Here is a 12,212-nt window from a genome sequence, read left to right on the forward strand (position 1 = left end):
TTCGGCGTACTATATACCCAATGTGTCTTTAACTTCAGTCTTTAGGTAGCTGGAATACGAAGCCTATTAATCATCATCAGTATTAGGCCTATTTACCTTCAAGGGCTGGGTTCATTAGCCCGTAATGTCCTCACTCTTGTGAACATGAACCAGCACCAGACGTCAAGGACCGTATCACTACCGAAAATCCCGATAAAATCCGGTATTTATTGGATGTTCTTCTATTTCACTAAAGGCAGCTGCATATTTTAATACCGATTTGGAGTCACAATTTATTAGTCGGAATTTATTAGTACACAAGCAGGGTGGAGGGGTAAGGCATGATTCTCCCTCTCCTTAGCTATCGATTATTTTTGTTTCATATTTTATACATATGTATGTGAGCATTTTTTTAAAATGAAAGTTGTAAAATCAAAAATAATTCCTCGTATGACAGACAAACATCTATTTGTTCATTTAAAATTCGTTACATGCAGCTTGACTCCTAATTTTAATGAGTCAATTACACATCTATCACATTGTTTAAATTGTGTATAAAATAACAGAGAAAAGAAAAGAAATCAAACAAAAATAAAAGAGAACTGAACTAACGTATATTGACATAAACTTAATTGAACTTTTCCTTAGTTTGGATATGATCACTGTCCGTCTCTGCGCACGCGAAACTTGCAATAGTCAAGGTTTTCTGCGACTTCTCCACTTAAACCTCCCTTCTCCCACCTTCTCCTTCGCTTTGTTTTGCGGGCTGTATTTCATATAACGTCATCTTTGCCGACCACAGGTATAGAACGTTTATACCAGTATAAATGTACATCAGTGACCAGTCGGAGTCACAGAGAGACCTGGAATTCGAAGTCATTTGTACTGTAGGCGGGCCCGAACCATTAATAAGTCATTTTTAAAGAATCGTAAAGTAATAACCAGGGAAAGGATTTATATGTAAATACATATTTACTTATAAAGCTAATATAATTTATATTTTGCATTATCTTTATGTTTCACAATGTGTAGGGTTGAAAAATCCTACTTTTATTTTCCATATTTTTCCATATTTTAGAGTTTAGTACATATTTTCGTTAATTTCCATATATTTTCCATATTTCATATAAAACAGTCCATATTATATTAGGTTTAACAATAAAACAAAACAAAATTCCATTAACTTTTAAAAATACATTTCAACAATAGAGATTTAAACACATGTTCAGTAATCCCTTTAACATCAGAGTTATTTGAAAATTAGCAGTCCTATCAACAATGGGAAAGTAAGTTACAAAACTGTATTAATTTAATTTAAAATTTTTAACAGACTTCAGTTGCGCAGCTCAACAGTTAAATGCCAGTCAGAGTACACATAGGTTCAGTTTTGTAAATCATACTATAAAGACGGTAAATATGCCAAAAGTACGTCATTCAGTCAATTTAAAATCAAAACTAACAAGTTACATTTCAGAATTTAAAGAAGATGGTTTATCAACTGACAATAAAATATTATTTTGTAATTTGTGTCAGTGTGCAGTATCATCTACACAAAAGTTCCTGGTGCAACAACACATTACAACTAGTAAACATCAGGCCAACAAACAACTAAATTCCAAGCAGAGACAATTGTTTTTAACACAACCAACAACATCGAATGTAAGATCTGAGTTTAACATCGACCTGTGCCGTTCTCTCATCTCTGCTGATATTCCTCTCTACAAACTAAAGAATAAGGTCTTCAGGGAATTCCTTGAAAAATATACTCAACATACAATCCCGGATGAGTCAACACTTAGGAAGACGTATGCTCCATCCATCTACGATGAGACAATACAGAAGATAAGAGATGAAATTAAAGATAGTTCAATTTGGGTTTCCATTGATGAGACTCCCGACAAAGAAGGTAGACTTGTTGGTAATGTAGTTATCGGTTTGTTAAGTGAACAATATTCTGAACGAATTCTTTTACATTGTGATGTTCTAGAAAAGTGCAATAACAAAACTATAGTTAAACTGTTCAACGAAGCTATGGGTATCCTGTGGCCAAAGGGTATTATGTACGATAATGTGTTATTCTTTATTAGCGATGCTGCCCCTTATATGGTCAAAGCTGGACAAGCATTATCTGTTGTATATCCTAAATTGACTCATTTTACTTGTGTGGCGCATGCATTTCATCGTGTGGCAGAAGTGGTCAGAGACAATTTCCCTAAAGTAGATTTGTTGATTTCATCAGTGAAAAAAGTATTTCTCAAAGCTCCCAGTAGAGTTAACGTGTTGAAAGAAATGTACCCTGAAATTCCATTGCCACCAAAGCCAATTTTAACTAGATGGGGTACATGGCTAGAAGCAGTTGAATATTATGCCGAACATATAGACTCTATTAACAATGTTCTCCTTGCATTGGACTCTGAAGATGCAGTCTCAATTGATACTGCGAAAACAGTTACCTGTGACATAAGTGTGAAGAATGACTTAGCTCACATTCAGCATACATTTTCATGCATCATAAAAACGCTCAAAAGTCTCCAAAATAGGCACCTTTCACTATCTGAAAGTTTTGAAATTATAAATAGTACTGTGGAACAACTGAATCGTGGTAGAGGTAAAGTTGCAGATGCAGTAAGAGCTAAGGTGGACACTGTACTTTCAAAAAACCCTGGATATGAAGAACTACAAAAGGTTGTTGCTGTGATGAGTGGTGAATCAACAGTGAAGATTAACTTGGACTTATCCCCAGCAGACATTGTGAAATTGAATTATGTACCAGTTACTTCTTGTGACGTCGAACGCTCTTTTAGTCAGTATAAATCTATCCTCAGAGACAATAAAAGAAGATTCACTTTTCAGCACTTGAAAGAAATGTTTGTAACCTATTGTTATGGTAACAGACAATAAAAATTGTGTTTTGTTGAAACTACATTGGAAGATAAGGTACGTCCATTATATTTTTTGTTTAGTTTGATTAAAATGTACCAATATTTAACGTACATAGTCATTTTTTTATAATTTTAAGTCCATATTTAATTCCATATTTTGGTAAAAATCCATATTTAATTCCATATTTTGGTAAAAATAACTGCATATATATTTACATATTTCATATATTTTTAGTCCATATAAATCCGTTCCCTGGTAATAACCCTCCAGTCCTGTGGTGGAAGACATAACACTTGCGCAGTTGAATTATTTTTTACGTTTGCTTACTAAGGCTGTGGATTATTGGCAGGATTCACGGCCACACCTCCCCACAACATGTGCTCGACTGGGGATTTCACCGCACTTTGGATCTCATATTATTTTGCCCTCAATCTTTACCAGTTTATAATCCGTAAGTATCGGTAAAGTACAGATCCAATCCGTGACGCTAACAGCCCAAGAAGGGTAAAGACCGACCAGCCGGCTGCTTGCCTCACACGTCCACAAGTCTCAGCAGAGGTGAACGACCATCTAACCAGAATCATCACGATGATTCTCCGGATTACGCTATCTGTAGGCCTAGTAGCTTCCCAAATTCATTGCGATGCTGGGTGGGCACCGGTCCCATACACTGACCGAAATGTCATAGAAAAATACCTTCCGTCATGAGGATTCGAAGCTACCGGGATAGTTCATTCGGCTAAGGCGCTTACCTGCTGATCCGGAGTTGCGACGAGAGCTGTTCGATTCCCGCTTGGGCTGATTTCCGGTTGGGTTTTTTCCCCGAGGTTTTCCCAACCTAAGGCGAATGTCAGGTAATCTATGGTGAATCCTCGGCCTCATCTCGCTGTCACAAATCCCATCGACGCAAAACAACTTTGTAGTTGATAGAGCGTCGTTAAATAACTTAAAAAAATGAGTATTCGAACCAGAGCGCATTCCTTAACGAGAGTCCTACGCATGCTAAAAATACTGATATCCGATGTAGGCCTACTTTACCGTTAACAATAAAGGTTCTCGATCATTATGGTTATAATACAACTTACAGCAGCCCTGGGTATAAGAGGAGAAGTAGAAGAGACTCAGAAACCACCGCTTACACCGCCTTATACACAAACGCAGAGTAAGGCTCTGTGCATCAGTGGTGTATTTTAGGCAACCAACGAGAGCCGATAGTTCGTAAGAGTCTGATACAATCCGTCACTGGCCTTCCTGTCCGCTAGTATCGTACCAAACATAACTGTCTCAGCCTGGGAAGGTGGAGTGAGGAATTAAGGAGTGGTCTGCAATGACTCAATCCAGGTAATTGCGCCCATTCCTGACTTGCAGTATAAGAATAAATGTAGAGTATATGAAACCAATATTATACCAAATTTAAATTATTTAGGTATACCATCTCTGCCACACATTGCCAAGCAGTGGAACTTCCTGGTTATGTGGTTGACACTGCGTAAGACCATCACTTGAGACATGACAGATCAACACACGACACATTCAGTCTAAATGGAGGATGATAAATTACCAATTCGTACTAGGGATCTAAACTGGTCCGTTGGATTTGCATCTAGAAACACTATCGCATGAACAAACTTTTGTAGTTAAATTAAAACATGAACTGGATTTTGTTCTCTTCTTTGCAAAGCAACATTATGATCTTGTTTCGAGGCTAAGAGATTCTTTTCATCTATTCTTTTGTAGATCTAAAGTTATTTTTCTCCAAGTGTCTTATAAAAATACGCTTGATGTAGTATTCGCATCGAGGACACTTTCCGTAGATATGCTGTTTTCATTTTCTTTGTTACGTATTCATTTCCCCCAGATGTCTCCAGTCTGCAACTCATCTCATTTCTGAGTTAGGGACCCTTTTGTTCTGTTTAGTGACTCTCAAAACACACCTATAAAATTTAATTTGGGTTTCTTCCAAATTTTGTAAGCATGTAAACTTTTCTTCGACAGAGAAATTGTCGAGTCACTCTCGTCTCGCAGTAATGCGTGCGAAAACGTAATATATACGGTGAACCAATAAAATAGGTCAATTATTGTTCTGAAATTTTCTTAACATGCGACAATACTATGCTATTCATTACTATTTTTTTATTCAAAATGAAGAACGTTTTCATGGCCAAAGGACGCGGGACTGGTTAAGGAAGAGACATTAATTACTCCCTGAAGTGTAATCATCGCGAAAAAATTGTCACCTTCTACCATATCCCTTCAAGAGGCCAGATTTCAAAATTAAAATATTAGACTTTCACAGCGCAGTAGTTAATGCGTTAAATAAATTCGGAGGATATGAAAAGAATACTGTATTAGCCTACATATTTCAAAATAAAATTGAAATTTGGCAAAGTCGTTATTTATTTGCGCGAAGGCCCGATCTTTTCATCATCTAAGGAGTGGGGGAATTTCTAAGGAGAGTTGTTGAGGGTTGTAACTGCTGCACACGGCCTCCAGAGTCTGATCACGGATTATTTGCGCCTTTGTTTAATAGTTTTGTTTCTTCTGGAATAGTGTAAAATTGTTAAAATATGTTCAGCAAAATGAGAAGTGTATTATCTTTGCAGGATAAAGTCAGACTGATTCGCGGAAATATCGGAAAATTAAAGGAAAAATTTTAATGTGGGAAAACTAAGTTTAATTCGATTTTAAAATCGCAAAAATATCTGAGTGAAATTTATGACATGACATGAAGAGGGAAGTAGAAATCAATTGTCGATTTTAAGCAAAGTAGGATTTTGGAGAAATGCTTTGCTTTAAATTGATATAAAATTTCGCGAAGATTTTTCCAGTAAAAGAACAGTTCTTATAAGAAGGCGAATACAGAGACAAACAAACGCGTACGATTATTTTCTCTAATTCGCCAGTACACCTACAGAAACTAACTGGTGCGCCTGGGAGATGATCATTATCCCACAAGAACTTATGTCTGGTATGAACAAACTTTGACGTGTGAGAAATGACCGGTAAATTTTGTGTGAACTCTTCCGTCTGGGAAAAGACACTATTATAAGCCATAAATGTACGACATGGAACCCCCAACTTTAGTTCGATTGATAAATCATTAAATTATGTAGAATGGATAAAGAAATGAGTGAAATCAGAATACCAGAAGGGACGTAAGTACTCGGACAAAACATTCCGCTTTTTTCAACGTAACATTAAAATTAAATTATGGTTTATTTAACGACGCTCGCAACTGCTGACGTTATATCAGCATCGCCGGTGTACCGGAATTTTGTCCCGCAGGAGTTCTTTTACATGCCAGTAAATCTACTCACATGAGCCCGTCGCATTTAAGCACACCCAGGCCGACTCCAACGTAAATTTCAAAAGATCAGTTAAGGATATATTTTCATCTCCTTTGGTCACAATGGTCAGAAGCCAACAGTAAGAATCATCAATTAAAACAAATCACTGGTACATGAATTTCTACTCAATAAATAAATATAGCAAAGTTATCAAAGATTTATACATATATACAGGGTGGAAGTGAAATAACCTTGCAGATTGAAAGGAGCGATACAATACACGTAAATGAATAGAAAAACTATATTACGTTTTGTGACTAAATGTACGGCTAATTAGAAAATTGAATTTAACTTTTCAGCAGTGCGGCAACATCATCGCTAATACGCTGTACTCGTGATACAGAATAAAAGCTGATTCACAATAAATCGGGAACGGAAACGACGAGAACGAGAACGGAAATAATGTTAAATACATTTATTTTAACAATATTTCCGTTCTCGTTGTCGTTTCCGTTCTCGGGTTATTGTGAACCAGCCTTTAGAGGTCAACGATCTCGGCGAGTCTCTGTAAATAAGCTGTACTCTCGGCCAAGACGTTGCCAATCGCACGGTTCGTGCAATGGCTTGAATTTAAGGGTTTTTAAAATTAAATTTACACGAAAACCGTGCACGCTATTGAAATACCCCAGAGGAATAAATTATTCTTTATTAGATTTCTTATCGATAAGAAGAAAAATCACGATCCTACTCGCAATAGTTAATGAATAAGACATTATTAAACATTTGGAGAAAAAGAATTCTGAAAAAAAACAAACTATGAACTTTCCATCAATATGATATTATGGCTTTCTGTTACCAACATGAGCTATTCCCTCTGGAAATCTGCAAGGCTATTTCACTTCCACTCTATAAATAGGAAATATCAACTTGGTATGCTATGGTATGGTTTAGGGTGGAGGGTGGGACAAGCCCTAATAGATCTTTGATAGGTGTAATGTGCTACATCCAACTATCAACGTGTGCGAGATTTTGCCGATAAATTTTGTCTGGAGCGCTCTACAATAGAAAGGCTTTTTAATGTGCCGTAAATCTACGATACAGGCCTTTCAGCTTTGTTTCCCGCCCAGTAGATTACATACTGTAGATTTTATCATCCTTTGAAATCCATATCACCGAGAACGACAAATCATCAACTTACATAATGGAAGTGATCTAACTACAGCTTGGTCACTACTAATTCAGCTGAGACAGATTTCATTAGCATAAAAACCCATTAGCCACTTCGCGAATTTCCGGTCTAAAACATTAGGCCTACAGTACAATAAGCGAGAAATATTCTAACTACATTGTCGGAGAAGATAATGGGTGGAATTACATTAAGGAGAATAAACAGGGAAGCAGCTTAAACCATAATTACATCACTACTTAACTTAAAAATGTTCCTAATTCCTTTGAAAACTGGCAGGACTATACATACTCTAGGAAATAATGGAAACCACTCCCACGGAATGTGACATCAGCCAATTGGGAAACACGCGAGCAGTGACGTAGGCAACAAATATGACGTCGAAGAGGGAGAAGAAAGAGGTAGAGAGCAAGAGAGAGAATTGATATATGAATGGTCAATGACTAGAACTGAAGACGGAGTTAAGTTCGGCTACAATAAAACTTTCGCCTGTTTTTTTATTATTTTTTTGCGTGTTTTGTAGCACTGAGCCAGCGTTTTACAGACCAAATATGTGCGACCTCAACCGCTTCTCCTCCCGCTCATCCCCATGCCCTTATTTTATGGGCGGGCGAGATATCAGAAAATGAAACGCTCCAAGTCTAAGTTGACCTTAATAAAACGTGGTTTATATACCTGCTAAGTTATCTGTGACGCCCAGCAGAATGTACATACCGTGGTTCGTAAACCGTTGCTTCGTTATCGCTCGACTCTGGAAGAAGGAAAAAAGTTACAGTTGGCACGGGTAGACGTTTAAGGGTATGTGCTACTGAGTTTTAAAACGTTCACAATTTTTTCTTGTTTTAATTAAATTTTAATCACCAATTCCTTTCATTAAGATTAGAGGAAATTGAAATTTTCAGATTTTTTGGTTTGTAAATTTGTTCCATAAAAATTAAATAGACTATTACACTTTTACTACGTCATACTACTTTTGACCAATAAAACGGTACGAAAGGACGTGCTTCAACCAATCATGGCTGTTTATCGCTACAATTTTATCGCTTCTCTAGCATTTATTTTTATCACTTCCCTAGAATGTGTTTGTTTTTATCATTTCCATAGCATTTGTTTATTTGTTTGCAAACATTTCAAACTGCAAATTCTTTACGGTACTATAAAACATACTTTGCGATCGTCGTTTGTTTCCCGCATAGATAGTTAACTGAAAATCGCGCTTCGTTGAACGTTTTGGTAAAGTTAATATTAGTGAATTAGAATTTCAGTAAGTCAATTAATATTTTATTATATTAGAGTACTTTATTTCTTCTAATCTTATATACTTTCTTCCAATCGTGTAATAGTAAATTAAATCCCAATCGCATTTTGATTTTCTCTAGATAAATCAAAACCTCTAGTGAGATTACCGTTGAAAATGCATATCTTATCAATAAATCACATTACAGATGAACGAATAAAGATTTCTCCTATTTTCTTGGCTTAACATTGAGTCATTCATTCATAGTGTTCTGCCCAAGAGCAAGTCTTTCACTGGACATTCTCCAATATTTCCTATTTTCTGCCTTCCATATATCATAACGTCTTTTTTTCAGTTCACCATTACTTCCAGTATATTCTTAAGAAGGCAGTTTCTTCTCAGCCAGTGACCCAACCAATTCCTTTTCCACTTCCTGATCAGTTTCAGGATCATTCTTTCTTCACCCACTCTTTCCAACATAGCTTCGTTTCTTATTCTGTCTGTACATTTCACAAGCTTCATTCTTCTACATATCCACATCTCAAATGGTTCTAGTCGTTTCTCTTCAATTCGGCGTAATGTCCATGTTTCTGCTCCATACAATGCCACACTCCACACAAAGCACTTCACTAGCCTCTTCCATGTAGTTGAATAATTGAGTAATGGAACTGTGTATTTTTTCTGTTATCATTTGTGGTTTGGAATAAAAAATCCTGTTGAAGATGTTTTTTAATTTTTTCTCTTGAAGGCATGCGAAAAAAATCATACTAACTGTATTTTTAAGTGATATAAAAATAATACACATTCCCACAAAATACAGAGTTTACTCGTAAAATGTGTGCTGAAAATTTCATTGTATGATCTTACTCAGTTTTTATGAAATCAGATTTTCTAGATTGCAAAATGGCAAAAAAAAATATATATATTTCTAGCAAACCTGATGATCAGGTTAGCTAACGGCTCTTCAAAAAGAAATCTGAGGTATTTGGTCAGAACATGGTAACTCCAAAAAATCTGTTTTGAGATACAAACACAAGCATTTTTATTTTCACTTTTCCTTTAAAAATCAAAATTCTAGTTTACATACAAATGTGAATGAAAATAACATACATTAAGGCACTGTTTAATTATATACACAAGCTCATGCTTTTCTATAGCTTCTAATTAGGCTATCTGTAAGTGTAGATAGCGGGAAATGGCCATTTTTGGAGTTAACATGTTCTGACCAAACATCACAGAATTAATACTAGTACCTCGATCACCTACAGTTCGAATAATGAAGTGAAACTTTGCAAAAATATTTCTCATAAACCAAGTGATTCTTTGAAGAGAAATTAAAAAAAATAGTACGAATTGATATTTTGACCAGAACTCACTTGTCAGTAAAACTCAGTTACAATGTTAAAATATATTAAAATTGCATTACATGTTTTAACATTTTAACTGATCTAATATTAATCCTTATACGCCATCAAAATTACTCGTAGAAAAAAGTTGTAATACTATGTATTATCCACAAGAAAATGTCATGTATTCCTTACAACTCAATGATCGGCCTCGGTGGCGCAGTCGGTATAGTGCTGACCTGTTTCAGAGGTTGCAGGTTCGATCCCGGCTTAAATGCGACAGGCTTATGTCAGTACTAGCATGTAAAAAAACACGTGAGGGACAAACTTCGGCAGTTTCGTCATTAAATAAAACGTAATTTACAATTTTTATAACCGAATGTGTTCATAAGTTATCTCTATGACCTGAAGATGAGTTTGTAAAGTTGAAAACGTCTGACAAGTTGAAACCAATATATATATATATATATATATATATATATATATATATATATATAATATTTTAGGCGTATTTTGAATGATAAGTTATAGACGGATCAATAAACTACTCACTTCAATAGGTAACCAAATCAAACATGTTAAAAAAGAATACGTTTTTATCTAGGTCATCGTGCATGAAATCGATTAAATCCTTTAGAAAATAATTCTGCATCCTAAGTATACCTTCACGAATTTTCCCTTAAATTGTACTCTATTTTTCATACAGAAGAAAGCTTTCAGCTGAAGTTCCAAATGGTCTGACTAACTCCACTTTGAGGCGGAGCTACTGTATAGGACGTTAAGAACTAGAGTCCTGCAAAACCGGTTGAAAGCCGAACCAACTTGCATAGCGCTACTGAACGCTGGCTTTATAGGCAGCATGCGAAGTACATCTGCTTGCGTACTGCCTGAGTATTCGGTTTAACGTGTATTCGAGTTGGTTCGATCTCTCTGTGGGTGGACGGCTCTGGCGTATAAAATGAAGATCACAGTGAACCATCCAGATATTATAGCTGCGGATCATCAAGAGTAACAAACAGCATGCAGCGTAAAACTACAGACGTTGTAAAGCGTAAATTGCAGAAAAAAAACTTTCGGTATCCACAAATTACCAAGGTTGTAATTTTTGCTTACACTAGAAAACTGAATTATAATATTACAATAATGACACATTTAAAAAACAGTAAACTCGATCAATAGTAAAACTAAAACAAAAATAACTTTATATCTTCTGAAACCTACTATAACCAATGCTTTTAGTATGTTTACTATGACTAGAGAATTAAACGTAATATAGGTTTTCCATTCATTTAAGTGAACCTTATCGCCCCGTACAATCTGCAGGATTATTTCACTTCTACCCTGTATATGAATAGCTACTGTTTTGGAGGAATGCATTTAGAGTTAATAATTATTTAATTTTATGTTTTGTGATTAATTGTAATTCTATTTTGGATTTATTTACTTATTATATCTCACATTATACATTATGCTCATTTCATTTTCTACATACTAAATTGATGGAAATATCAGCAAACAATTCTAGCCTCTCTAGCAACACTTGTGAAACGAATATTGGCCATTCCATGAATAAGTGTTTCCACCGAGCGTAACTTTAGACTAGTAAAACAGATTTATTAATACATAAACACAAGAAGTCAACTCTGATCATGTAGTCTATGATAATAGGTCCTAATAATAATTGTGAACATCAAATAGTTGATATTAGCACGTGTGTAATAAAATAGTTCTTTGAATGACACTTGTTTTCTCTGAAGTAGATCTTTTCTATACAGAATGATTTGTTTCTAAACCTTGCTATTCTTTTGTTATTCGTAGTTTAGAAATGTGTAAATTATACTGATTTTGTACAGAACAACCACCATTGGGAGCCAAAGTAATCGTATTGTTGAAAATAACATTACTGTTTATCTTTTTAAATTGATTTCTTAATAAATAATATTGCAACTGATTGGAATAATTAAAAAGCATGCAACTATTGCTTTAGAGGTAGGCCTATACATTTTTTTTTGTTTAAAGTACAAATGTCATAATGGACTTATGTACTTATTTCCTATTTTGTTTTATAATGAATTGTAATTATATTTTTGAATATGTTTACGTTATGATATTTCACATTATACATTACGTCTATTTCCTTCGATGTCACTGAGTCCATTGTTCATTTATTTGTTACTAGTCAAATTACTGCAAGTTCGAAATACAAAAATAAATGTATTAAAGTGTCAAATTATTTGTATTCTTATTTGAAGCAAACATATTTTTGTAATTAAACAAAATAAATATCCTTCAAT

The sequence above is a fragment of the Periplaneta americana genome, chromosome 4 (genome assembly GCF_040183065.1).
Source record: "Periplaneta americana isolate PAMFEO1 chromosome 4, P.americana_PAMFEO1_priV1, whole genome shotgun sequence".
In the NCBI taxonomy this organism is placed as follows: Eukaryota; Metazoa; Arthropoda; class Insecta; order Blattodea; family Blattidae; genus Periplaneta; species Periplaneta americana.